This window comes from Mustela nigripes, chromosome 3 (assembly GCF_022355385.1).
Source record: "Mustela nigripes isolate SB6536 chromosome 3, MUSNIG.SB6536, whole genome shotgun sequence".
In the NCBI taxonomy this organism is placed as follows: Eukaryota; Metazoa; Chordata; class Mammalia; order Carnivora; family Mustelidae; genus Mustela; species Mustela nigripes.
In genome coordinates, this window is record NC_081559.1 from 184,652,595 (window position 1) to 184,676,605 (window position 24,011).

The following is a 24,011-nucleotide window of genomic DNA, read 5'->3' on the forward strand; positions in this document are numbered from 1 at the left end:
TGATCTTCCTGAAAGGAAGGGCCTCTGCTTCCGATGTACGTCCAGGCTCAGCGGTGCTCTCCCCTGCACCATCTCTTTGACCGTGACCCTCCGGGTGCCTGTGAACTTGCAGGAGTGGCAGCAGGGGCGCTGAGCTGTGCTGAGCCTGCCGCGTGCTCTGTGGTAACCGTGAAGTCAGGGGACCGGGTTCCGGTTGAGTCTTTGGTCAGTCGGCCACATGACCGTGGAGAGTCACTTGTGGTCCCTGTTTCTCTGAAACTGTTTCTCCGAATCTGTTTCTCCCCCGGTGGGACGGTGGTGGCAGCCAGGCAGGCCACGGAGGCCACAGGCTCTCTGGAACCCATTTCAAGGATCGTAAGACCTGTGGGCGCATATGGCAAGTAGCGAGCACTCAGGACTCTGTTCCTCTCCTCGTCTCCTCTAAACCTCCCTATAGTCTCGGAATTTAGCGTGTATGTATTCCTTTTCTGTTTTCCTCTTCTCTGCAACAAAAGGAAGTTCCAGATTCTGCTGGTTCTGGTTCGGAGACCTCTGACAAGTCACCTTGGTGGGCCCTAGCTGCTTGTCTGCCAAAAATGCAGCTGAGGACAACTTCCAAGGGTGGGTCGGGACAGCATGAGACCCTGGGTGTCAGGAGCCCTGCCCAGGCTGGCACAGAAGGTGCCGTGAGGGCAGGCCTCAGCCCCTCCTCCCGCCTACCGGCACTTGCTGCTCAGGCCGCAGGCTCATTCCTGGAGCGGGCTTTCTCCAGTGAGTTCTTCTGCATTCCTGTGTCCCTACCACTTGTAGGGCTTGTGGAGTCAACCCCAGCCCAGGCCTACTGACCAGCCTTGCTGTGCGTGGACCTCGGGGGTACTGGAACAAGCCCTTAGGTGATCGTGAGGGCCACTCAGGTGTGAGCCCCCAGCCCAGAGAAACCTTCTGTGCGCCTCCTGCCCTGCAGGCACTCGGTAGGTCTGAGTGATGCACTCTCTCCCTCTTTCTCTCTCTCTGAGAGACGCGCACACACACACACACACACACACACACACAGACCCCACCGCCACCACCACCACCACCACCACCACCACGAGTGCTGGAACATTGCCCAGGTCCCACAGAGCTCTGGACTCTTGAGTTCCCTGGTAGGCTTCTTTTCTGGACTGCTATTCTGACACGGGTTGGTAAATGTCCGTTTCTGCTGCTTACTGATTGCCTTCGTTCCCTTCTCTGTCCTCCCTCCCTTCTTTTGCTGTCCTTCTCTAGACAGTGTTCTTGTGGCCCAGAGGCTCTGTGGCTCCGGACCCCCTAATGCTGGTGAGATGGGACATGGCAGGGTGCGCCGTCTGTGTGGGGGGACGGAGGGGGTGAGAGCGGGAGCCTCTGAGCTTCCCCATGGGGCTTGCTGGCAGATGGGCAGACGGATGCAGCTCTTTCCCGCCTGGCGAGCCTGGGGTACTGCACCGCAGCGTGGGCTCCCTCCCTGTGCCTCGCGCCCCGCCTGTTGGGTCTCTGTTCTGTGGTCTCTTCCTCCTGCCCCACACCGTCCACTTTGGGTTTCATCCGCATCCTGGGGGCAAGGTAGATGGCCCTGGTTTACTTAGAGACATGTGCCTGTGTGGCTTGAAGTAAGACCGGTTTCTGTGAAAGTCAGAAGTGCATTCCAGAGTCACAGCGTGACCTCCACGGAAGCCCAACTAATCCAGGTTTTAAAGAGGAGTAGGAACAAAGGTGGTGATTAAGGGATGTGTGAGCTGTGGGGTGTGGGAAAGGGCAGGGGCAGCAGGGGCGCCTGGTGGGAAGCTCTGTGTTGAGGAATTGAGCGTACGGCCCCAGAATGGGATCCAGATGATAAAGAGAGGTAGGGGCTTGGGCAGACATGGACCCCAGGGATGCGTGCGCCCATGGCTCTGGGCTCTGGGCTCTGTTTCCTCCCTTGCTAGCTGTGTGACACTGAGCAAGGGGCTTGCTCTCCACATGTTGCTGTTTCTGCCATTTTGGGATGAGAGTCCTGTCCCTCAGGTTGTGATCGTTAATGGGTTTTAAATGGCGAAATTACAAGGGATCTGTTCTGTGATTGGCTGTTGGTACACGCTGCTTCTCATTTCCTCCTTTATTCGAGCATTAGCCCTTGCTCCTACCCTGAGCATTTTTTTCCCTCTTCCCAACTGACATACCTCTCAGAGCCCCTGTGATCGTCGTGGAAACAGCGGCAGTCCCGTGTGGAGCTCCCTGAGGTTCCAGGGTACGTGGAGTACAGTTTGTTGGTGTAGTCCTTAAGTGGACGGTTTCTCAATGACCCTTTTCTTTAACGAGATGGGAAGCTCTTTGCAGGCAGAGGCACAGGGGAGATCTTGAGCCTCCTACAAAGTTCCTTTCTTGGAGGACATGCACGCCTTAGAACATCTGTACCCTGAGTCTTCAAGGGCGGGTCCTGCTGCCTCCTTTAGTCATTGTTTGGTGGCTCTGCTCCGGGGGACTTTGCCCCCTTTGTTCCTGGGGATCTGATGGATGTTTGAGTCTCTGCTGACCTTTCCCAGAGGGATTTTGTGAGCGAAGGCAAACAAAAGGAAGTGGGGAAAAAAATACTCCCAAACCTTAAAGGTCTCTCATTTGTGGAAGGAAAGTGTTGGTGATTTTTCTCAGCCCATTTCAGTATCTGAATCACCTTTAAGCTGTAGTGGGAGGTGGAAGGGAGCTGAGTAGGCGGGAACTTTCTTTCGTTGAGGACCTACTGCGTGAAAGGGCTTCACACCGGCCATCTCTGATTCCCTCCCCCGCTTTGTGAGGCAGGACCCGTGTGCCAGACATGGATGGGGGTTCAGGAAGCTCCAAGTGTCACAGCTGCATAGTAAGCTTTGGGTCTGTTTGTCACTTGGTGTAGCCTCCCCTTCCCGGCTCTCTATCTGCCTCTCTTTCTCTCTCTTAAAATGGCTGTTGTTATTCCTCTCTGGTGTTCTAGCTAATGACACAGAAGGTCATCGTGAGGGAACCCAGGAACCTGTTATTAGGACGGGGATCCCTGAACCTTTTCGGGGCCTCCGTCCTCGCAGCTCTGTAGGACAGTTTGTGTGAAGCGCCGTCTCCACCCGGGCACTGCTCACAGGACTTTCCGGAGTGTTTGAACTCTCACCTGCGGTGGGGAGATGTACTCAGGGGTCAGTTGATTTCTGGGGAGACTACCTCCTCATTCCTGCCATGGCAGCCCTGAGGCTGGTGGGGATGATGTTGGGACGCTGGGCCACAGCTAGACACTTGCCCACTCCGATGAGGAGCCACCCGGAGAGGCGTGTGTCATGGGCGATGTGAGGCCCTTCTTACCAGAAGAAAAGCAAGAACTGGAATCTACTGACAGGGCGCTTGGTTGGGGTCTTTCTGGTCAGGTGCTGGCATGGGTATTGTTGATGGCTGGGGAGTCCCTGTTCGTTTACTTTTCCAGGATCTAGCTCCTGCTTCCCTCTCTCTGTCTTCTGGAAACTTCTTACCCTGTCACCCTGCCCCCGTCTTTACCACCACATAACCCTTCTTTGGCATGACAGCCTGGTGGTTAGACAGAAAAGCTCTGGAGGCAGAGGCCATGGGCTCATATCTCAGCCTCATCTCTGACACCCGTCCTCATTTGAAAATGGGTTCATACCTGGGGCGCCTGGGTGGCTCAGTTGGGTTTAAGCCTCTGCCTTCAGCTCAGGTCATGGTCCTGGGGTCCTGGGATCGAGGCCCACATCGGGCTCTCTGCTCAGCATGGAGCCTGCTCCCCCCGCACCCCTGCCTGCCTCTCTGACTACTTGTCATCTCTGTCAGTCAAATAAATAAATAAAATCTTAAAAAAGAAAGAAAGAAAGGAAGAAAGGAAGAAAATGGGTTCATACCTTACCGGTTGTTGAGGTGACATGACTTACTGTGGCCAGTGCTCTTGAACAAGCCCAAGGGAGATATGGTTCTCACCTGCCCTGGCAAACCTCTGGGCACACTGCCTTCTGCTGACAGCACCCTGCACCTCCCGGTTACGTAAGGAGCCGCTCCTCTCCCAGGCGCTGTGTGTCCAGCTCACTGCTCACTTGACATTGGCTTCTCATTCTACATTGCCCAGGTCCTAGCTGGGGGACCTTGGGAAAGTCACTTTACTTCTCAGGACCTCATTTCTCAGCCGCTCAGTGAGGGAATTGAAGATTTCTCACGCTCTGATGTGCAGGGACATCTCACGTGTGTTCCAGCCTCTCCTCCTCTGCCCTGGTTCCTGCCACGCCACCATCACAGCCTGGACACCACCCAGTGTGCTCAGTGGTGGACAGACATTGTCTGCATGGTCACTTCTCTGGGTCTCTTGGTGCAGCCGGGAAGGTCGCTGAAGGCAGGGATCCTGTCTTTCTTGAGTGACATGATTTCCAGCCCCTAGCATTATTCCAGCCAGCACTTAAACGGAGCATGTGTGAAGGACCTGAGTGCTGCATGGAACTTCTGGAGCCTGGCTGAACCTGAATGCCAGTGTTTCTGAAGACTGGCTCTAAGCGGGGTCCGTGTGTGAGCAGGGCTCCTGTAGGTAGTGCAGCATCTGCTCCTGGACCGGCTCTTGCTGTGTGGGCTCCCTCGCCTCTCCTGTGTGAGCCCACGGTGTCTGCATGGGGCAGAGGTCATCAGACTCTTGCCGACACTAGTGAGCAGGGCTGGGCTCACTCGGCCTCTGCCTTGCCAGGCTGGTGGGAATAGCAGCAGTCCCGGTGGGTCGGGCTGTCAGGGGTGAAGCTGCTGCTCTGTGTGAGCCGTGAGCCCACTGTGGGCAGGTGCGTGTGCTGAGTACCGCATCGTCTCTCATCCACGTGCGAACCCCAGGACACGCATTGCGGTTCCTTATCTTTATTAAACAGACAAGGAAACACGTTCAAAGAGGTTAAGGGGTGTGCCCATGGCCAGTGACTGACCACAGCATCGTGACTCACACCCGGTTTATTTTGCCCACAAGGCCAACCTCATCCCTTCACAGCCCCCATCCCCTGATTGAGGAATCGGGTGAGTGCCATGGGGAGCATGTGCTAGAAGGCTTGGGAATTCCAAAGCAGCTGATCCGTGTCTTCCCAGCACACATGGTGGGGAAACTAAAATGAAGCAAAAATAGAGTTTGTCAGCAGGAGGACAGCTGCCACTTTCTCTGGGAACAGATCTTGATTTATCTGCCCAGGTGAGGCAGGCTCCAGCTCTCGGGGCAGCGCAGAGAAAGAATATGAATACGGCCAGGGAAATCGCGGTCTCTCCCTTCATTAGGAAAAGATGGAGTAGACCCCTCGTGTGTGGCACAAGTGTCAAAGAAATCTTGACCTGAGAGAGCAAGTTGGGGGCACTCGGAGTTGGAGAGCTTGTCCGCCGGACCCTCACACCCGGGAGTTGCTCTGTCCTCCCCAATGGCCGGTGCTGTGCCCTGCGGCCAGCATCACAGCTGCTGCAGTCACCATCTGTTGACACTCGCTCGCACTGAAATGGACAACGGGACTGATCGCTGTTGCAAGAGCAGAGAGGGAGGAGAGAGAAGTGAGAGAGAGAGAGTGTGCGTGTGTGCACACACCCACGGAGCCTGGGACACCAGCAGCAGAGAGGGACAGCACGCTGCCAGGCACACCCGGGAGATGCTCCCTCTGGCTCCCGTGGCAGACCGTGCTGCTCTCACATGTGGGTGCCAGGAGCTAGCTGACCTGGCTTTGCGCAGCCCATGCCCGGAACCCCTGTTCGCTGCTCTAGACCAGCCCGGGACGCCAGGAATCTTCTAGTTCCCAGAGCGTCCCTGCGTGCATCCTGTATTTAAGGATTGCTGGTGTACAAACCTGCTGTCTCAAGTGTAGGGCAGGAAATAGAGGTGGCCTGTCTCTGTTTTTCTTCAAAATGCCCACTGCTGGTGGAACTAGAGAGGGTCAAAAATGAAATGATCTATTTGGGCCAGACAGCCCAGGAGGCAGAGGAGAGAGAGACTCCGCCGAGAGAATGGGGCGGGGGGCTGTGTTTTCTTGTGGGGCAGTTCCAAGCCAGATTCCGTGCCACCAGCCCAGAACGCGTTTATTTGCAGAGTGTTCCCCTCCCTGCCCTCTGGGGGCAGGGTCAGCTGGAAGGCAGCGGGCCGTGAACCTACGGAGGGGCAGGGAAAGCTGGCAGGTGCCGATTCCCAGGCCTTGAGGATTGTTCCGGAGCCTGCGGCATGCCAGAAGCTTACTTTCACAGGACGGATTAAAAAAACGTTAACCAACTTTTCATTGAGGTGTGACGTGCTCTAGAAAGCCCATATAGCCTGAGTATATGCACAGCTTGGTAAGTGTTCCCAAACCGTGGGTGGGTGTGTAGCCAGCACCTGTGTGAATGGAAGGTCAGGAGCGTATCAGGAGCCACACCCGACACCTTCCAGTCACTAACTGTCTCTTCCACCTCACTCAGGATCTCCTTGTCCTGACTTCTCAGAGCACAGGTTTGTTTAGCCTGCTTATGTGTTTACTTTTATTTTATTTATTTATTTATTTATTTATTGAAGATTATTTATTTCAGGCTCCTAGGTGGCTCAGTCCATTAGGTGTCTTTCTCCAGCTCAGGTCATGATGATCCCAAGGTCCTGGGATCAAGCCCCACATTGGGCTTCCTGCTCAGTGGGGAGCCTGCTTCTCCCTCGGACCCTCCACCTGTTTGAGCACTCCCTCTTTCTCTGTCTCTCTCGTTCTCTCTCTCAAATAAATAAAGTCTTAAAAAAAGAACTATTTATTTATTTGGAAGAGACAGAGCGAGCAGAGAGGAGAGGGAGACAAGCGGACCCCCTGCTGAGCGGGGAGCCTGATGTGAGGCTCAGTCCCAGGACCCTGGGATCATGACCTGTGCTAAAACCTGGAGTCTCGTGCTCAGCTGACTAAGCACCCCCCCCTACCCCCACGTCCCCCCGTGTGTGTTTCTGAAGTCCGTTCTGTTGGTGGGCTTTTGAGTAGTTGCCGTGAACATCCCAAGACATACCTTTCGGTGAACGGGTGCACATTTCTGTGAACTTACATGTAGGCGTGGAACTGGGCGCATGTCCGTTCAGTTCTAGTGGATGGTGCCCAACAGTTTCCCAGCGTGGTCACGGGTGTTTCTTCCCATCGTCTGTCCGACAGCTTGTGCGAGAATTCCAGTGCCAACTAAGAAGCTGGTCCTGGGTACTGACCATCTTTTTTATTTTGGCCAATCTGTTAGGGAAAGCAAAGGCCTAGAAAGGAATCAACATAGCAGAGGAAGTGAAAATGCTCCCCAAAAGGGGGGAGCCTCCTGCGGGGGGGTGGTCTGCTGCCTGGCTGAGCAGACCGTGTGATAATTCTTCCCCACGTGACAGAGCTTTAAGGTACCTGATCCCACAAAACAGACGTGGCTCCCGTGGGCCTCTGCCGATATTTAGCAGACCGTGTCCCTCCTCCTCTCCCCTAGCCATTGACTGGGGCTGATACTGCAAGTCACTGCCTGCTCCTGCTGGAAGCAGCCCCTCTCGGCCCACGGGAGTCTGGGCCCGACATGCCGGTGCCCTGCTGCTCCTGGCTGCTGCGTGGGCCTCCAGCTCTCGGTGCTGGTTGCTGTCAGAGCTGAGGAGCGTGAGGTGTCCCTGGACAGGCCGTGCTTGACTTGCAGGAGGCCTCATCCATTTACAGCGTGAAACAGTGGCTAACTGTGCTCCTAATAGGTGCCCAGCCACACGCTGAGGGCTTTTTGATGATGACTTCCCGCCATCCGCCTAGTTCTGAGAAGTAGGTAGGTGTGATTTGTCCCCACCTTACAGATAAGAAAACTAAAGGCTACAACCATTTTCTCTGAGTAACATAGCTACTGGGTGTCTTAGTTCCATGGCAAACGTTGATGTTTTAACCACTACCCTGTATTTCTCTCATGGAGGCTGACGTTTGGATACTTAAACTTCCTTTTGAACTTAAACTTCCTTTCTCTTGGGTCTAAAAGCTATGTCAGGGGGGTTTCAGTGGGACCAGGGGAGCTCACCCTGTGACCCACCCTGGCCACTGAAGAACACTTAGGGATAGTGGCCCTCCAAGAAATGTCCACACCCTGGTCCCCAGGACCCTGTGAATATGATCCTTACCTGTTGGGAGGGACTGTGTTATCTTGGGTCATCTGTGTGGGGCTGGTGTAATCCTAGGGGTCCTTGAAAGTGGAGGAGGGAAGCTGAAGAGTCAGAGAAGGAGGTTCACTGGGCGAAGCAGGGTCAGAGAGACGTCATGTTGCCGTGTTTGAAGAGCGAGGAAGGAAGCCGTATGCGGAGGCTCCCGAGAGCCGCCTCTGGAAGGTGGAAAAGGCAAGGAAACTGAGCCTCCAGAAGAAACATCTCTGCCCACCCCCTTGCTTTTGCCTTGCTGAGACCCGTGTTAAGCTTCCGACCTCCTAAAGTGTAAGGTGATGAATTCGTGTTGTGCTGTGCTGCTGAGTGTTTGAAGTTACCGCAGGAACAGGCCAGTTGCTTGAGATGACCATTGGTGTCATGGCCAAGCTCATAGGCTTTGGAGCTGGGCTGCCTGCCTCCCAACCCCTGACGTATGAGTTTTCCAGTTGTGGGACTTGGGGGCAATTTGCTTAACCCTGTGGGCCTCCGGTTTCTCATCTCTCAAACTGGGTAGGGATGGTCTCTAACCTGCGAGGTTGCTGGAGGATTAGATGAGGATTGTTATGCTCCTGAAATGCCTGGTGATAGTTTTAGCTACAGTCGCTCGAGGGAGGCATCCTCACTGGTCCCACAGGACTGGGGGGCACACCTGCTCCACTCTTAGCAGCAAGGTAGCTGTCTGTGCCTCTGCTTCCTTATCTGGAAAATAGAGGCAGGAGTCCCAGGGTGGTTGGGGGATTGTATCGGCTAGTGGGCCGGAGCTTTCAGCCGGGTGAGCGATAGGCCGTCCACACGGGGCAGCTGTTGTTATCTTTGGGTGGCTGGTGACTGTTGAGCCTCGGGCCCTCTGCATCGTGCACCCATGTGTTTCCTCGGTTAATCTGGAGAATAATTGAAGGGCGCTGGGGAGGCAGAAGGGTCCCTGCATGCCTCGAACAGTCCCGGGTACCGAGCAGGTGCTCCATGATGGCTGCAGACATGAATACAGAAAGAAGACCCTAGCCCTGCCCTGGGGAATACCCTCAGGGTGTCTGCCCTGCCCTCGCTGTGCAGGACAAGGCCTGGAGAGATGCCAGAGCTTTGTGGTTGTCTTTAAAAAGAAACAAAACGAAGAACTACTTCCTACCAGCTGACCCCAAACCCCCTCAGCTCACTGCCAGGACCTCTCAGCCCTGCGGAGGAGCTTGGGCTGCATGTCAGGCTGACTCCCTAAGCTAGCCACTTTCCCCTTCTTGAACCTTTGCTCCTCATCTTTATAACAGACAGACCTCTCAGGGTCGTTCTGGGGAACCCCAAGCTGTAGAAAGTTCCGGATCTGAGAGGTCTTCGGTGCTTGTGCAAAGTGACTCTCCCCTGAAGGCTCCCCAATTTCCTGCCACACCTCTGTTTGGGTATCAGAGCCGCAGGACATTATTTTTAGTGAGTTCCCTTCTAAGTAGGTTAGGATCGAATAGAAGGAAGGAAGAATAACACAACTGCTGCTCTGGGTCCGTGATTGTAACAGACTGATTTTCTTCTTCCATCCCCAGGCCTGATCTTTGGACCAGAAAGGAATGAAAAAGTTGCCCCTTACGATGGCTGTGCCTTGTCAGTTGCTTGAAGCTGCATTCAGGGATTTCCTGAGCCTTATGGATTTACAGTGGCATTCAGCTGCCCAAGAATGACGGCGGAGGAAGCATGGTCTGGAATCACACGCACTGGGCACACGTTTGGATGTTAATGGCAGTTTTCAAGAAGACCATGGCTGAGTGCCTGGCAGATCCCCCTATGGGGGACAGAGGACCGCGGCTTCCTGTGATGCCTGGGATCTCTGCCCTGTGTCTGCATAAGTGTTGGCTTGGGTCGCGACCAGCCTCACTGAGGGCTCCTGTGAAACGTAAGGCCCATCTCCTCCTCGTGCTCCTGTGCGTTCTGTCAGGTGCCCACCTGGGCTTTCAGGGACTCTGGCCTGGCTGGGGCGAGAGAAGTCACAATGACGGAGCCGGTTCTCAGGGGGACATGGCAGTTACTGACCTCCCTCCGGGTGTCTGCTGGATGCTGGGTACGTGGGGAGACAGCAGGAAACTGAAAGGAGCTTTCCAGCAGCCACCCCGGGTCCCCGTGCCGATGTGCGTTGTCGTGCCGGTCAGCATTCCCTGACGGCCGGGCTCCTGGGCCCGTCTCTGGGCACCAGACCACACATGCCTTGAAGGCGGGGGTCTGGAAGACAGAGTATAGTGTGTCCTGTTGCAGAAAGGGCATAAAGGCATGATGGTGAGTGAGTGAAGACATTGAGAATAAATAGGGCAAGTGTGCGTGGCTCTGTGCTTAGAGCGAGAAACACACTGTTGAGAGTCATCAGGCTGCCCATGGAGCCAGAAGGCCTGAGTTGGGTGCTCTGCCCTGTACCTGCCGTGCGACTCCGGCCAGGTGACTGCTGCATGCCTTTCCCTTTCTCTCTTCAGTAGAGGTGATGTGTCATCATTCTTTGCAGGGCTGGTATCAAGGGTCACAGAATAGATACTTGTGTTTGGCACACAGCAGACCCTGGCATGTGGCAGTGTCACTGTGGCTCGGGGAAAGGCTTCTGGAGTGCGTGGGTATTGTGTGGGCTGCGAACGAGTCAGGTGGGCCGTGCTGGCCTTCACACTGGGTGTGGCTGGTTGGCATGGACGGTTGATCACAGATCACAGGCCCTGGAGCCCTTGCGAGGGCCGAGTGGCAAGACAATAGCAGGCAAGGGAGAGGAGCCTTGTGTCCCTGTGAGGGAAGGAGCAGCTAGACTTGAACTTGGCCACAAGGGCCTGTGGCAGTTCTGCAGTTGGCAAGCAGAAGGACTGGCTCCCCACCCCCACCACCCCTGTCCCAACTTGGCAGCTATGACATCGGTGACAGAGAGATGTTGCCTTAGCACTGGGCTCCCCATAGGACAATAGCAGCTCAAACTACCCACGTCCCGGTACAGGTCACCTGGAACCACCTGGCAGGTGGCTGCTGAGACCACAGTGAAGTGGGGCCTGGGGTTTGATCCTGCCTGAGTTTGCAGTTCCACTCTTGCCCAGTGGCACTTTGCAGTGAGGCTTTCCCCAATCTCCTGGTGGTAATACTGTCCCTCTAGTCTCTCCCCACAGGTTTAAATCAGATCTGTTCCAGATGTGATGTGGTGTTCAGACACAGGTTGTCTGATTGCGTCCTTCTCCCCCACCCTGGAAAGCTGCCTCTCTGAGGTCAGGAAATGGGTTTGTCTTGCCCTGGAGGCATGTTATTTATTGTATGTCGCTTGATCAGATCACAGGGTGACTCTCAGTGGTTTTATTTCGGTGTTCCTGAAGAGGTCAGACAGAAGGGAAGCACTCTCTTTTTGAGCATCTGTATAACTTCATCAGCCAACGGTCCTGCTGAGGGGCAGTGCTGTGCGCACTGCACAGCTGAGAGCTGGGAGGTTTGGTGGGGCTGCAGAACTCACCCGACGTTCCTTATCCAAGAGAACACTGAGCAGGAAGCCAGGAGCTGCCTGACGCTTTATGCTGAATCACGCCAGTTCAGCAGAAGAGAAAAGGCTATTCCTTTGAGGTCTTTAGAAGGACATGTGTGTGTGTGTGTGTGCGCGTGTGTGCGTGCGTGTGTGTGCACGCGCATGTGTGAGTGCACGCATGCGCACGCGTGTGTGTGTACCACCGCCTGCTGAGGAATGCTCCTGGGCTTCTCAGCACTGGGTACCCTCTTTATCCTCCAGGAGAGACAGACTTTCAGGAAGGACTCACTCCTGTGTGAGGAGGCAGGATGAAGGGAAGCTGGCATTGCGGTCCAGCCCCTGGAAGCCTACAGCCCGTGGGTAGGTGGGGATTTGCAGCCCCCTGCGATGGGTGTGCTGCCCACCGTACTAGGGCCAAACAGGATGGGGAGAGGACTCCCCTGAGGGGGCTGGTGAAGGTCTGGGAGCACTCTGAGGACGGGGAGGCTTGGCCGGGCTTGCAGGGGTGATCAGGCCAGTCCTGGGGACCCAAGGGCCTCCGCTGGAAGAGTGGGTTGGGAACACTGAGGCACAGCACTGCCCCAGGCCTCTTGCCCCTCTTGCTCTTTTCCCTGTCCCTCCCGCTGTGGCAGCTGTGCCCCCACTTATCACATGACCCAGAACCCCGCTTCTCTTTTTATCGGTTGCTCCCCAGAACAAACCCATTGTGGTGGTCTGGGTTATCTCCTGCTCCTCCTGGGAGGATAAGGGGGGGCTCTGCATCAGAAGACACAGAATGGTCCTGGTCAGGAATAATACTCTGCTGGGTCCCTCCTTTCTGGCCGCCGAGTCCCTGCCCCACACCTGCAGGCTTGTACCCTATGGACAGTGACAGAGAAATGACCACCATTTCTTAAGCCACACATTTGGCCGACACTATTCCTTTCTAAGGCCAGAACACACCCGTGGGGTAAGCACGGTTAGTCTGGTGGTCTCCTCTTGATGTAGCTGGAGCACAGAAAGGCAGAGCAGGTCCCCCTGAGCACAAGGCAGGATTTGAACAGTTCTCTTGGAAGGCAAAGCCACGAGGCCTCCCTGCCTGGAGCTGAGGGACCCATTTCTGCTTCCTTCTTGGTCCCTGGTGACGACGGTATGATCTCGGGCAGGTTACCTCTCTACTCTGGGCCTTCATATCCCTGACTGGTAGGGAAACCGCCTGCTTTCTATGTCTGGACACTTGAGAGTGAAAGCTGCGTGCTAACACTTGGTCTGGGACGGCAGGTGCTAACTGTTGTTGCTAGGCAGACTAGACCCAGTGTTCCTTAGACTTATCAGTTAGATGGTGGACAGTGCTGCTGGTCCTGCTGGTGCTGGTCCTGGGCCTGGTGCTGGTTCCACTGCTGGTGCCACTGGTGCTATTTCCTGTGTCTGCGGCAGCCCCTCCACGTCCCCCTTTGTGGCCACATGGGCAGCTTGCATTTCTGCGTCCAGCACATGAGCTTGGCCTCATCTCCTTATCTCACAAGTCCATCTTTATCTGCTTAGAGGAGTCTGTGTCTCATTGAGCTCTGTTACCCCAGACTCTGCTAGTGCAGGCCTGACCCTCTGTTTGTTTGTTCATTTTCACGGGAACCCGTGGTGGTGGACAGTACATACAGTCATCCTGGGGCTCGGGGTGCAGTGCTGCCGTCCTACCGACACAGACACCCCAAGCCAGCGTTTCTAGAGATGGCTTATTGCCCTAGACCTCCCAACAGGGGAGCCCGGGTCCCCTGGAGACTACACCGGCTAGGCTGAGGGAAGGGCTGCCACTCATTCTCCAGGCAGGGTCTGGAGCCCAGGTTTCTCAATGAACAGCCTTGGGACTGTGTCGTGGCTGGTGCTTATTAATGTCTGGAAATGTGCCTGCTTAACCTTCCAATCCAGCGAGATGGGTGTGGTGCCTCTTTTCTATATGAGAAACTGAGGCTCAGAGAGATCCAGAGATCTTCCCAACTTAGCACTTATCTCTGGAGAGAGCAGAGAAGCTGATACCTGCTCTCCAATCTGTTAGCTTTCAGCCTGCCTTCGCCTGCTAGAACATTGGTTCTCAGTGTGTGGGGAGGCACGCAAGGTGCCTGTAGGTTATCGAGGGGCAGGCTGACTTTAAAAAAAAAAAAATTGTTTTATATTTACCTTCTCTTGAATTAGGAAAAGATCACAACACAGGAGACCGGTTGTTTGTGCAGCTGTCACAGCTTAGGACTTAGATATTTGAGATAAAAAAAAGAAAAAAAGGGGGTGCCTGGCTGGCTCAGTGGTTTAGGCCTCTGCCTTCAGCTTGGGTCATGATCTCAGGGTCCTGGGATTGAGCCCCGCATGGGGCTCTCTGCTCATCGGGGAGCCTGCTTCCCCCCCCCCCTGCCCTTTGCCTGCCTCTCTGCCTACTTGTGATCTTTCTCTCTCTCTGTCAAATAGATAAATGAAATATTTTTTAAAAAAAGGGGGCCAATTTTGCAAAGATATTGAGGTGACCACAGCAAGTAAACACAAGTAAACAGACAGTCCCCTCTGCTGTTTGTGCTTCTTCAGCTGCACGGCTCTGGCCATGTTCCCAGAGAACGTGTCTCTCTGCCCCGGATGCAATGGGTCCGCACCCTGCTTCGTGTTGGAACACGTCTGCGCCCTTGTTCACGGTGATCCTCCTGAAATGCAGAGGATGCACGGGGAAGGGACGATACAGCTCGTTCCGCAGCTAGTGGGGAAACAGAATCGCAGAACCATAACACTTTGTGAACCTGTAATTCTGCTCGAATTGACGGCGGCCCCTGATCGTGGCACAGGCAACGTATTGCATTTATTGAGCACCCACAGTTTTCCTGTCACCTCCTCGATCACCGTCTGAGGTCGAATTCTGAAATAGTAAATATTCCTCCTATGAAGTCAAGTGGTGACTCATTCACTCATTCTTTTTCACTCATTTCTCCTTGGTAAATAGGGGATAATGTTACCTAGCCCATGGGTTCCTTGTGAGAATTACATAAGAGAATATATTGAAGGGCTTAATTCGGGGCCTGACATGTCATAAGCACTCAGGGAATACCAGCTATGTTTAAATAAAGTGTTGAAATGGAATTAGAAGACCAGAACTTGTAGGCATACAGAAATAAAGAGCACTGAGGATGAGCGAGTTACTAAAATTTAGCACGAAATTCTGCTCTTTCTAGTTAGCCCAACACACTGGGTAGGTTATATTTGTCTGCGTATGTCAAGGGTTGGCAGACTTTTCTGTGAAGGGCTGGGTAGTAAATGTTTTTGGTTTTTTAGGACACAGAGTTCTGTCACCATTAGTCAGTTCTGCCTCTGTGTCTGGAAAGCAGGCGTAGCCAGTAGGTAAATAAACGGGCATGGCTGTGTTCCAATAAAACTTTATTTATAAGAACCGACCGTAGGCCGTAGTTTGCACTTCGGTCTAAATGAGGGAAACCTGTCTGCTGTTGAAAAAGAACAATTTCTGGATTATGAACATTGAGAAAAATTTGTTACAAATGTAGTCTCTCTCTCTCTCTCTCTTTTTTTTTTTTTTTTTTTTAAGATTTTATTTTTAAGTAATCTCTACACCCAACGTGTTGGGCTTACAACGTCGAGTCAAGATCAAGATCTGAGCCCCAGGAGGTGGTCTTTATAGGAAGCTTGTTAGATAGTGTAGGGACAGTGATTTTGTTGGGGTTATATGGAAAATGCAGAAGACCTTGACATGGCTAGTTCTTTTACCATGTATTTGGCAAACATTTATTGAGGCCTTGCTATGTCTCCACCTTTGATGTTGATCCCTAATGGATCCTAAAAGTGCATGCATTTTGTCAGTGGGACTGTGTTAGCAAGGGGTCATCTTAGCAGTGCTGCAGGGAGGTCAGCTTAGATCCTTTTTTGGTGTCCTTTGTAATCTCCAGTTCCTGAATTACGCACAAGCCTTAATGCTAATTTAAGTGGCCTGCCTGAGCTCCAAGCACTAGCTACTGAGCAGCCTACCTCGCAGTGGGGGCTCCAGGATGAGGAGGGAGTGTCAGATGAGATCCTTAAGCTCTTAGCATGATATATGATATCTGCAATTACTAGAAGAATGTGGTCTTTAGAGCAGAACACAACCAGGTTTTGAAGCTTTGCTGTTCCATAGCTGTATGATCTAGCTCTGGTTCCTAAACCTATCTGAACCTCACTTTCTTTATCTGCGAAGTGGGAACCATGGCACTGCTGAGTCTCTAGTTCTTAACTCAGTGTGGTCAGCTAGTGATTCCTCTCTAAATGTTAGTTCCTCCCTGTGGGGGCCTGGTGGCTACTGGCCTCACCTGTCCTTTATCCCAGGAAACTGGGTCCTGGCTTTTTAAGCTGGAGCCTGTGGATGTAAGGATTTCAGCTCCGTCTCCCTGGTGAGTGTTGGGGGTAAGAAGGCTTGAGAAAACACTGGCCTGAGGAATTCCGAAGTTAATGAAGGGAGCGGATTCCAGAGGGTCTCTGCTTGACCTCCCACACTTTCCCCAACCCCCTGTCATCCCTGAGCAAGTTTAGAGGCAATCAAAGGATTGTAGCAGCTCCATAAAACAGCTCTCACATGATGGGGCACGACTGTGGCCTTGGCCACGGGGAGTCTGGGCCAGGGTGCTTGACTTTGAGTCTCTTCCCTGTGGTGCCTGGTTAACCTGAGAAGGGCACTGGAGCCACCAGGGTGGGCAAGGCAGGCCATCATGGGAGAAGGAGAGCATATTTGAAAAAGTTGAGGGGATAATTCTCAGCTATAAAGATGGGGAGAGGGACTAAGGGCCTGTGTGAGAAATTTGAAAGACCTAGATGACTTTATTTATTTATTTTTTAAGGATTTTATTTATGTGTTTGACAGAGGGAGAAAGCAGAAGCAGGGGGAGAGGCAGGCAGAGGCAGAGAGAGAAGCAGGCTTCCTGCCAAGGAAGGAGCCAGTTGTGGACTCGATCTCAGGACCCCAAGATCATGACCTGAGCCAAAGGCAGATGCTTAACCACCTGAGCCACCCAGGCGCCCTGACTCAGGTGCCTTTAAAAAAAGAAAGGAAGGAAGGAAGAAATAAAGAAAGAAAGAGTGAGCAAGCAAGCTAGCTTTTGCCATGATTCTGACTTCAGGACCCAAGAGGTGCATTCAGCCAGGACTAAGCGGATGAAGGGGGTGGGTCCCTGTTGTCTGATACAGTTTCCAGATGCATTCTCCGTTTCTGGCTAGTGGAAACTTCAGGGGAAAGGCTTCGGAACCCAGAATGGGGCCGGGAAATTGCTGTCATTGAAGGGCCACAGTGGCTGGGGCTGGTCTGTGCCCAGCTCCATCAGTGTCTGCGGGCCCCGGGACTCAGGGTGGTGGGTGCGGACCTGCCAGGAGCTGCGTGGCATCTGCTCCAGTTTCCCTGGCTGCTCTCTGGGAAGGGGGTTATTTCCTCTGGTAGGTGGGGGCTGGGGAGGCTTTGTCCCCTTCCTTTGTCTGCTCAAATTGCCTGGTTTTGCAGGACAGCAGCTCAGGGTGGGGGTCTTTCCCTATTATCTATGTGTCTGCCCTATCTGCCGCCATCTATGACTCCCCACAGGGTGGGGCTTCTGGGGAGAGGGGGTCAGCTCTACCTGATTACTAGGAACTACCCTGACCCTTCCCTCCCCCATGGAGGCTTATCTGGCTCCAACCAGAGCAGCTGCTCTGGTGAGCTTTCTGAGTCCCTCAGAAGTAGGGACAGGGTTTAGCAGGCTACATAAACAAATAAACATCAACCAGAACAAGCTCCCAGCTTTCCACTCACCCAGGAGCCCTGGAAACTGTGCTGCATTTTCAGAGAACGTGAAGATGCTCATCCTAAAAAGTATATTCCTGATAGAGAAATGCTCTAAAGAGGTTGTCCAGGAAACGTTAGAAAGTCAAGGACCATGTATGTCTTGGGGCTTCCTGGCTTTGTGACCTTGGGTGGGATACTTGGTCTTTGTGGACCTTAGTTTCCTCCTACCTGTAGCTGGTTCTTGTGAAAAATACAAGACCTGAGATGTAAAGCCTGGCCGGTGATGAGTCCCAGCCTCTGAACCTGAACTTAAGTCAGATTTGCCAGTTGGGTCCCTTTTTTGACTGTCCTCTTTCCACTTGTTGAGTCATCTCGGGTGGTTCCTGGGATTTTTCTGAGGCTCTGACTCCTAGTCCTTTAATGCGGTGGTGGTCTGTGGCACTTGTCCCTCATCTGCTTGTTGAAAGGACCAAATGAGTTCCCTAAAGTGCCCGAGAGCCGGCCCATGTGGCTGTTGTTGGACTGTGTGCTGGCTGAGCCTGATCCCTTGACAGCGGAGTCTAGAGGCGGCATAGGTGGTGGGTTCAAGCACATTCCTCAAGCTTAAGACCAGGCGGCCCGAGAAGTGTGTCTGGGACGTGGATGGCCCTGCATCCCTCAGAAGCCGTGCCAGGATGCTGGACACACTGGGTGCTGCCGGCTCTGCTGTCCGCTGCTTCCCACATTATTCAGACTGACTTGCTAGGCTCTAGAATCTGCTCATGGTGGGGTGTTGTCCTTTGCATGCCATCCAGATCTGAGACACAAAGCAAGAAGCTGCAGAGGGTCATTTAACAGACTCCCCCATTCCTGCCCCAGGACGAACTGGGGTTAAGTGAGGGGGCCTGTGTGATTCGGATCATTGCTTCTGAAGAAATAAGAACAATTTAGAGATCCTGTGGAAGCCTGTGGGCTCTCTTCTCTCCTTCCAGTTCCTTCCCTTCCCAGAAAGACCACTTTTCTGAAGGTGGGCTGTGGTCCGTCGTGGCTCACCCTTTTCTTACAGATCCGTCTGGAGACCTTTTCTGGCACCCATTCTCCTGTTTGCAGACCCCTGTGGGGGTGGCCTTGTGTAGGCACATGGTCATGGCACTCTGCTCTGTTCACTCCATTGTTTGGATGCTGCTGCCACTGCTGCTGCTGCTGTTTGCTCCTCCTGGTGGATTTTGGGTCGTTAACAGGTTTTTGCTACTGTAAACAATGCTGGGGGACACTTCTTTGCACATACCTCCCAGTGCACTTGCAGGTGTCCCCAGGGCCTTGATGCACAGGAATGCATGCTTTCTGCCTCATCAGGGGAAGCCATGCTGCCGTCCAGCTGGGATCTTTCACTGGCTGGGGGCTGGGAGGTGTCTCTCTATGAGCTGGAGAGCTCTTTGAGTGATGCTTGCCCCTGCTCTGCATCTCTGTGTCCGGTCGGCAGTGCATGGTACCAGCGTCAGCTCATTACTTGTTGAATGGGGTGAATTCTGGAAGTAGATGAGATTGGCACGGAGGGCAGGACCAGGATCAGGGCATAGAGGAGGCCCTTCCATGGCTGCCCTCTGCCAAAGCGAGGTCAGTGGAGAGAAACAGAGATGGGGGTGGTGGAGAAAAAGGCACTGAGAGTGTGCTGAAAGCCAGGGGTGGCAGGGCCAGGCTGGGTATCATAAAACCGGCTCCTGGGGGGCTGGCTGAGACCATGTCCGTGCAGGCAGGTCCCCACCATGGGGGACATGGGTATCCCCGTGACCATCGTAGGAGCCAGACTCAGCCAGGAATGGGGTTTCCAGCAAAGCCTGTGTCTCAGAAGCAGTAAAGGAGAGCAGGAGGCCAGGCTGTGACAGGGGTGTTTGTGAACCGTGCGGGGAAGAGTGTCGGAAGGAAGATCCGTGCCGTGGAAAAGGTGAGAGAAACAAGAGGGCGAGGGAGGATCAGACACAAGGTTTGAGGCTTTTTCCCCCTCCCCTTTTTTGAATGATTAGAAATGGAAAATTAGGATTTAGTACAGGAAAAATAATGTGTATACTGCGAGATAGCCCGTTTTCTTCTTAAATATTTTCTCTGATGGTCAAACTAATAAAGGTCTTTGGGGAAAATATAGAATATAGAGAAGGGCAGTGCTCACGAGGCTCCACTGGGAGCCCCCCCTGCTAGGACTGGGGTGACCCCGCACCCTGGCTGTGCCGGGGTGTTCCTGCAGTCAGCACTGGGAGCCCCACCTCCCAGCACTTGATGGCACCCCGCTATCCCTGGGGCACGTGGGACCTGAGGGCTTACCTTACCCTCCCTCTCCTGCTTCGTGGTTGACTGCCCACCCTTCCTGCCTGCAGGCATCACTGTCTCTGCTGGGGATGGGGTGCAGGCCGCCACGCGGTGCCCGGGGGCGAGGGCCGGGGGAACCACATCTGGAGAAGAGAACGCGTCCAGGGTGCATATTTTTAAGTGTCTGGAGGGGTTCCCCTTCCTAACAGCCCTGTAAGGTCTTCCCATTCGATTCGTCTTTGTCACATACCTAGTACGTGTAGGGCCCCGTGCTGAGAAGTCCAGGCCCTGTGGGTTCGTTGAGTACGTGTTTGCTTCCGTTGGGTGGCTTTCATGGCTTCACATTATTCAGTCACTCTAGCAGCACCGGGAGGCTGTTGCTGTCACCCCTGTTCTGCTGGTGAGGAGTAGAAGTGCCGAGTTACCCGACACCGTGGTCTAAGTCTCCTGGGTCACAGAGTGCAGTAGCTTCAGGGGGTCTGGTGCTAGTGTTGGCCCTTTTGTTTGTTGGATGGATGACCTTGGGCAAGTTACTTAACTTCCCTTGACCTCTGTTTTCAAATCTGTAAAATGGGGTCACCATAGCTCTTCTGTTGAGGTGAATGTTTGTGTCTTCCCCACATGTTTATGTTGAAGCCCTAAGCCTCAAGGATGGCATTCAGAGTGGGGCCTTTGAGAGGTGATCCAGCTCACAGGAGGTCATGAGGGTGCCCCCCACCTCCCCACCTGCGATGGGACCAGTGTCTTTGAAAACAGGAAGACAGATCTCTGTTTCTCTTTTTATACTTTCACACCAAGGGGAGGCCCATGAGCAGCGAGAAAGTGGCTACCCACCAGCCAAGAAGCCAGCTGTCACCAAGGACAGAATCTGCTGGCACTCTAGCCTCCAGAACCCTGAGAAGTAAGGGTAGGTGGTTGAAGCCCCTGACTGTGGCATATTGTTACAGTAATCTCAGCTGCCTTAAGTCAGCCTTCTGGTTTAAATGGGATGCTACATGAAGCCTTCAGCATGGCACACAACACCTACCAAGTGCTGGATGAAGCGTGGGCGGCACTGGGCACCATGGTCTTTCCAGGTGACCCCATGGGGGTTCAGAGCCAGTCAGGAACTGGCTGGCAGTCACTCAGTCAGTTTATGGCAGATCTTGGGATAAGCCTGGTCCTTCTTCCCTGCCTGGCAAGCACCTTTCCCGCGATGCCTTTGTGGACTGACCATGTGTCATCGGGGTTCTTGCAAAGAGCCTCGAGAGCCAGAGCAAGGTAGGAGGAAGCTGGCTGGCTGCCGTCTGCAGCTGAATGAAGCCCTTCCCGGGGTTTCATGTGCTCTCCAGGTAGCACCGAAAGAAACCCCTCCCACTGGTTTGGGGTTCTCAGCTGACCCTGCATTTTGGATTCAGAGAGCACTGGCTTCTTGCCTTTTCCTGAGGACAGATAATGTTTCAGCAGCAGCAAAGGTAAAGGGGAAATTTAGGCTTGGGCAGGGCAGGCTGTCCCCCTTTGGTGTGATGAATGTTAAGACATGGCTTAGGGACACTCCTGATGTCCTGTGTCCCCAGGTGTTGGAATGAGAAGGGCATCTGCAGGTAAGGGGAAGCTTTGGCTGCCTGGAGAAGCCTGTGTTCTCATGATGCATCCATGGCCCAATGTTTGAGTCTTATTTCTGTCCATTCTGTGCAATGGCAAGGCCTTGGGTGCAAGATCGAAGAGGCTGTGGATATATGGGCGTTGGTGGCATGGTGCTTGCATTTAACTACCCTTTATTGAATAGCTTTTATGCTCCAGGACTTAAATTAAGCTTCCAGCAATCCCAAGAGGTAAATGCTGTGTGACTTTCACCTCACTGGTGTGGAAACAGAGGCTCAGAACAGTTTCAAGCTCCCGGCTCGTAAGGCCGAACCCGGGATTCTGAGCTTCCCTGCGACTCCCGACCTCGGTTCCCAGGCTGCTGCTCCCTACCCCGGAAACATCATGACCTGTCACGCGAGATGCCAGGCCTCGGGTCCCAGATGGACACAGGGGCCCTATGAGAGGCTGGGTCTTCCCACCAGACAGAATTGACACTAGCCTGCTACATTGACCGTCCTGTTGTCCTGAAGGGACTCCAGAGGTCAACTGCTCTGTCGGGGTGGGTGTGATGGAGATAGGAAGCTACACCGCACTGCATTGGTTTGCTGGTGGGCATGGGCCTGGTCACCATCAGGGAGGCAGGCAGGGCTGGTGAGCAGGAAAAAACCTACAGACAATGCAGACCACATTGTGGATGGAGTTAGGTTATTACACGGAGGCTCAGATGATCAGATCTGGGTCAGTAAGACTGGGCTGCAGAAAGAGAAATGGGGAATCTTTATATTTTCCCACAATGCCCTCGGCATTTTAAAGGACCCTGTTTTGTTGGTTACCCTTCTAGGGATGGTGGATGTGGGGTCCCAGCCAGAGATCTGTGGTGGCGGCGAGGAGAGAAGCAGTGGTGGGGCTGGGCTGGGGAAGGGGCCGCGGCTGAGGGAATGGAGGAACAGGATGGGAGGGCGCACATTCCACACCCAGCTTCGTCCTGTTTTAACTTTCTCCCTGGCAGAGAACAAGGGGCCGATTCACGTGGCAAGAGTGGCCTCCCTGAGCCTGGATTTGGGTTTCTGTGCCTTCCAGTGACTCAGGAGGGAAGTCCATCACGCATCACTCATGCCGTTCTCAATCTTCATTTTGTGGCTGCCTCATCTTTCTGGAATTTGCCTTTTTTCTTTCTTTTTCTGGGTCACGTGTGGCGGCATCCTATGGCAGGACTCCAGGAAGCGCAGCCCAGCCTCGGTCCTCGTGCAGGCGTCTCCAGGCGTCCCAAGCCTTGTGCTCTGTTGGCCGGCCTTCGCCTTGTTGGCTGGGTGACTTGTGCACGTTCCAGTGTTCCTGTCGACTTCGGGGCTCCACACCTGCTTCTCCATCCACCCCCACCCCTGGGGGGACCTCTGGTTCAACACTCCCAGACCTTCAGATTGGAACTCTCGGGACGGCAGGCTTCCTGGCCTGCTTCCCTGGATATAAGGGTCCCCCGAGGTCTCTGGACCTGGGGGTGTGGCAGTGGGGCTGCTGTCACTGGAGGTGAAGCACGGCACCATCGAGTGGGGAGAGGGGACGGACATTCTGACAGGGTGCTTTCTGCCTTTCCCAGTCCCCACCGACCTTGACTTTAGACTCTGGCTCCCCCGCAGGGCTGGTTGCCCCTCCCCCTGCTCACAGGCATTTATCTGCTCTCTGCTCCAGCATGCTCCTGCTGCATGGGTCTGTCTCTCCTGTGGGCCTAGAAGCTTCTCTGGTGGGAGGATCAGGTTTGGGCTCACCTTGTATTTCAAAGCCCTTAGTGTGGGGACAGCCCATGTGGGGTGCTGGATGAACTCTCAAGAGGCTGGTTGAGACTTTTCCGAATTAAAGGGGATGGGGTCACACAGGCCACTTTCCCCCTTAATAGATCGACTGCTGTTTATCGTTCTGATAATCAATGGGTATATATGGATGTCTGCTGTGTTCTCAAGGAAGCTACTTGAATGGCATACCTGTCCCGCCCTAAATTGGGTAAAACAGCAGGAAAACAGTCTAATACAGTGTTTCAGGTGATGTGTCTCAGTGTGAGGAGGCCTGAGTTTGCATCATGGCTTTGTTGTTGATGAGCATGTAACCTGAGACCAGATACTTCTCTGAGCCCCAGTGTCCCTAGCTGCAGATTGGGAGTAAATAAAGCTAGCATTCACATGTGGAGATGATTTTAATGAGCTAGTACATGCATAATGTTGAGCATGTGTGGGAAGCTCTCTGGAGGGAGACCCATGGGCCACTGTTTTTCCTTTAAAAGCTAAGTGGACACGATGCACCTCTCAGAACTGCAGCTCTGTTTGTGGGGGGTGGGGAGCTCAGTGTGGTCCTTAGTGGGCATGGCGGTGCAGGGCAGGGCCTGGGGTCCTGGGATGCGGAGGCTTGCGTGCTGGAAAACTGGACCGTGGGCAGCCCCTGCAGAGACATTGGGATGGGAGAGGGAACCAGGACTCCCCTCTGGGAGGCAGTGACCAGCCTCCAGGAGTGGAGGATCGTGAAGAAAATGTTGGGCCTTAGGCTTCTGGAACCAGACAGAAGCAGGGCACTCGTGCTCGTGTTCTCCAAGGATTGTTTGTACGCCAGCCCTACAGATGCTGCAGTGGTCACCGTGACCGAGATTCGGTGTGTGCCTGCGGTGCCAGAGTGGGTGCCAGTTTTTCTGATGAGGCCGGGGGAGAGACTGTGCATGGGGGGGAGAGGCTGTGCATGCAAGGGGTAAGCCGCCAGGTGCAGGGGGTGGGGCGCAGGGGCGGGCCCAGGCACACTGTGCTCAGGCTACCCTTGCCCTAGGTCAACCCAGGCACGTGAGTGCAGGAAGAGCAGTCGGCAGGGTGCTTAGTTAGGCAGGCTCCACCCTCGACTCAGGAGAG

General features: G+C 54.0%; 1 long non-coding RNA gene across 4 annotated transcripts in view; it reads left to right on the plus strand.

Moving 5' to 3' along the window:
• Window positions 1-24,011, plus strand: part of LOC132014302 (uncharacterized) — a 228,465-nt gene that overhangs the window by 59,554 nt on the left and 144,900 nt on the right. For all 4 annotated transcript variants that reach the window (XR_009403280.1, XR_009403283.1, XR_009403281.1 and 1 more), the window contains one exon: window positions 9,610-9,956. This is a non-coding gene — a long non-coding RNA (uncharacterized LOC132014302). The remainder of the gene's footprint in view (window positions 1-9,609; window positions 9,957-24,011) is intronic.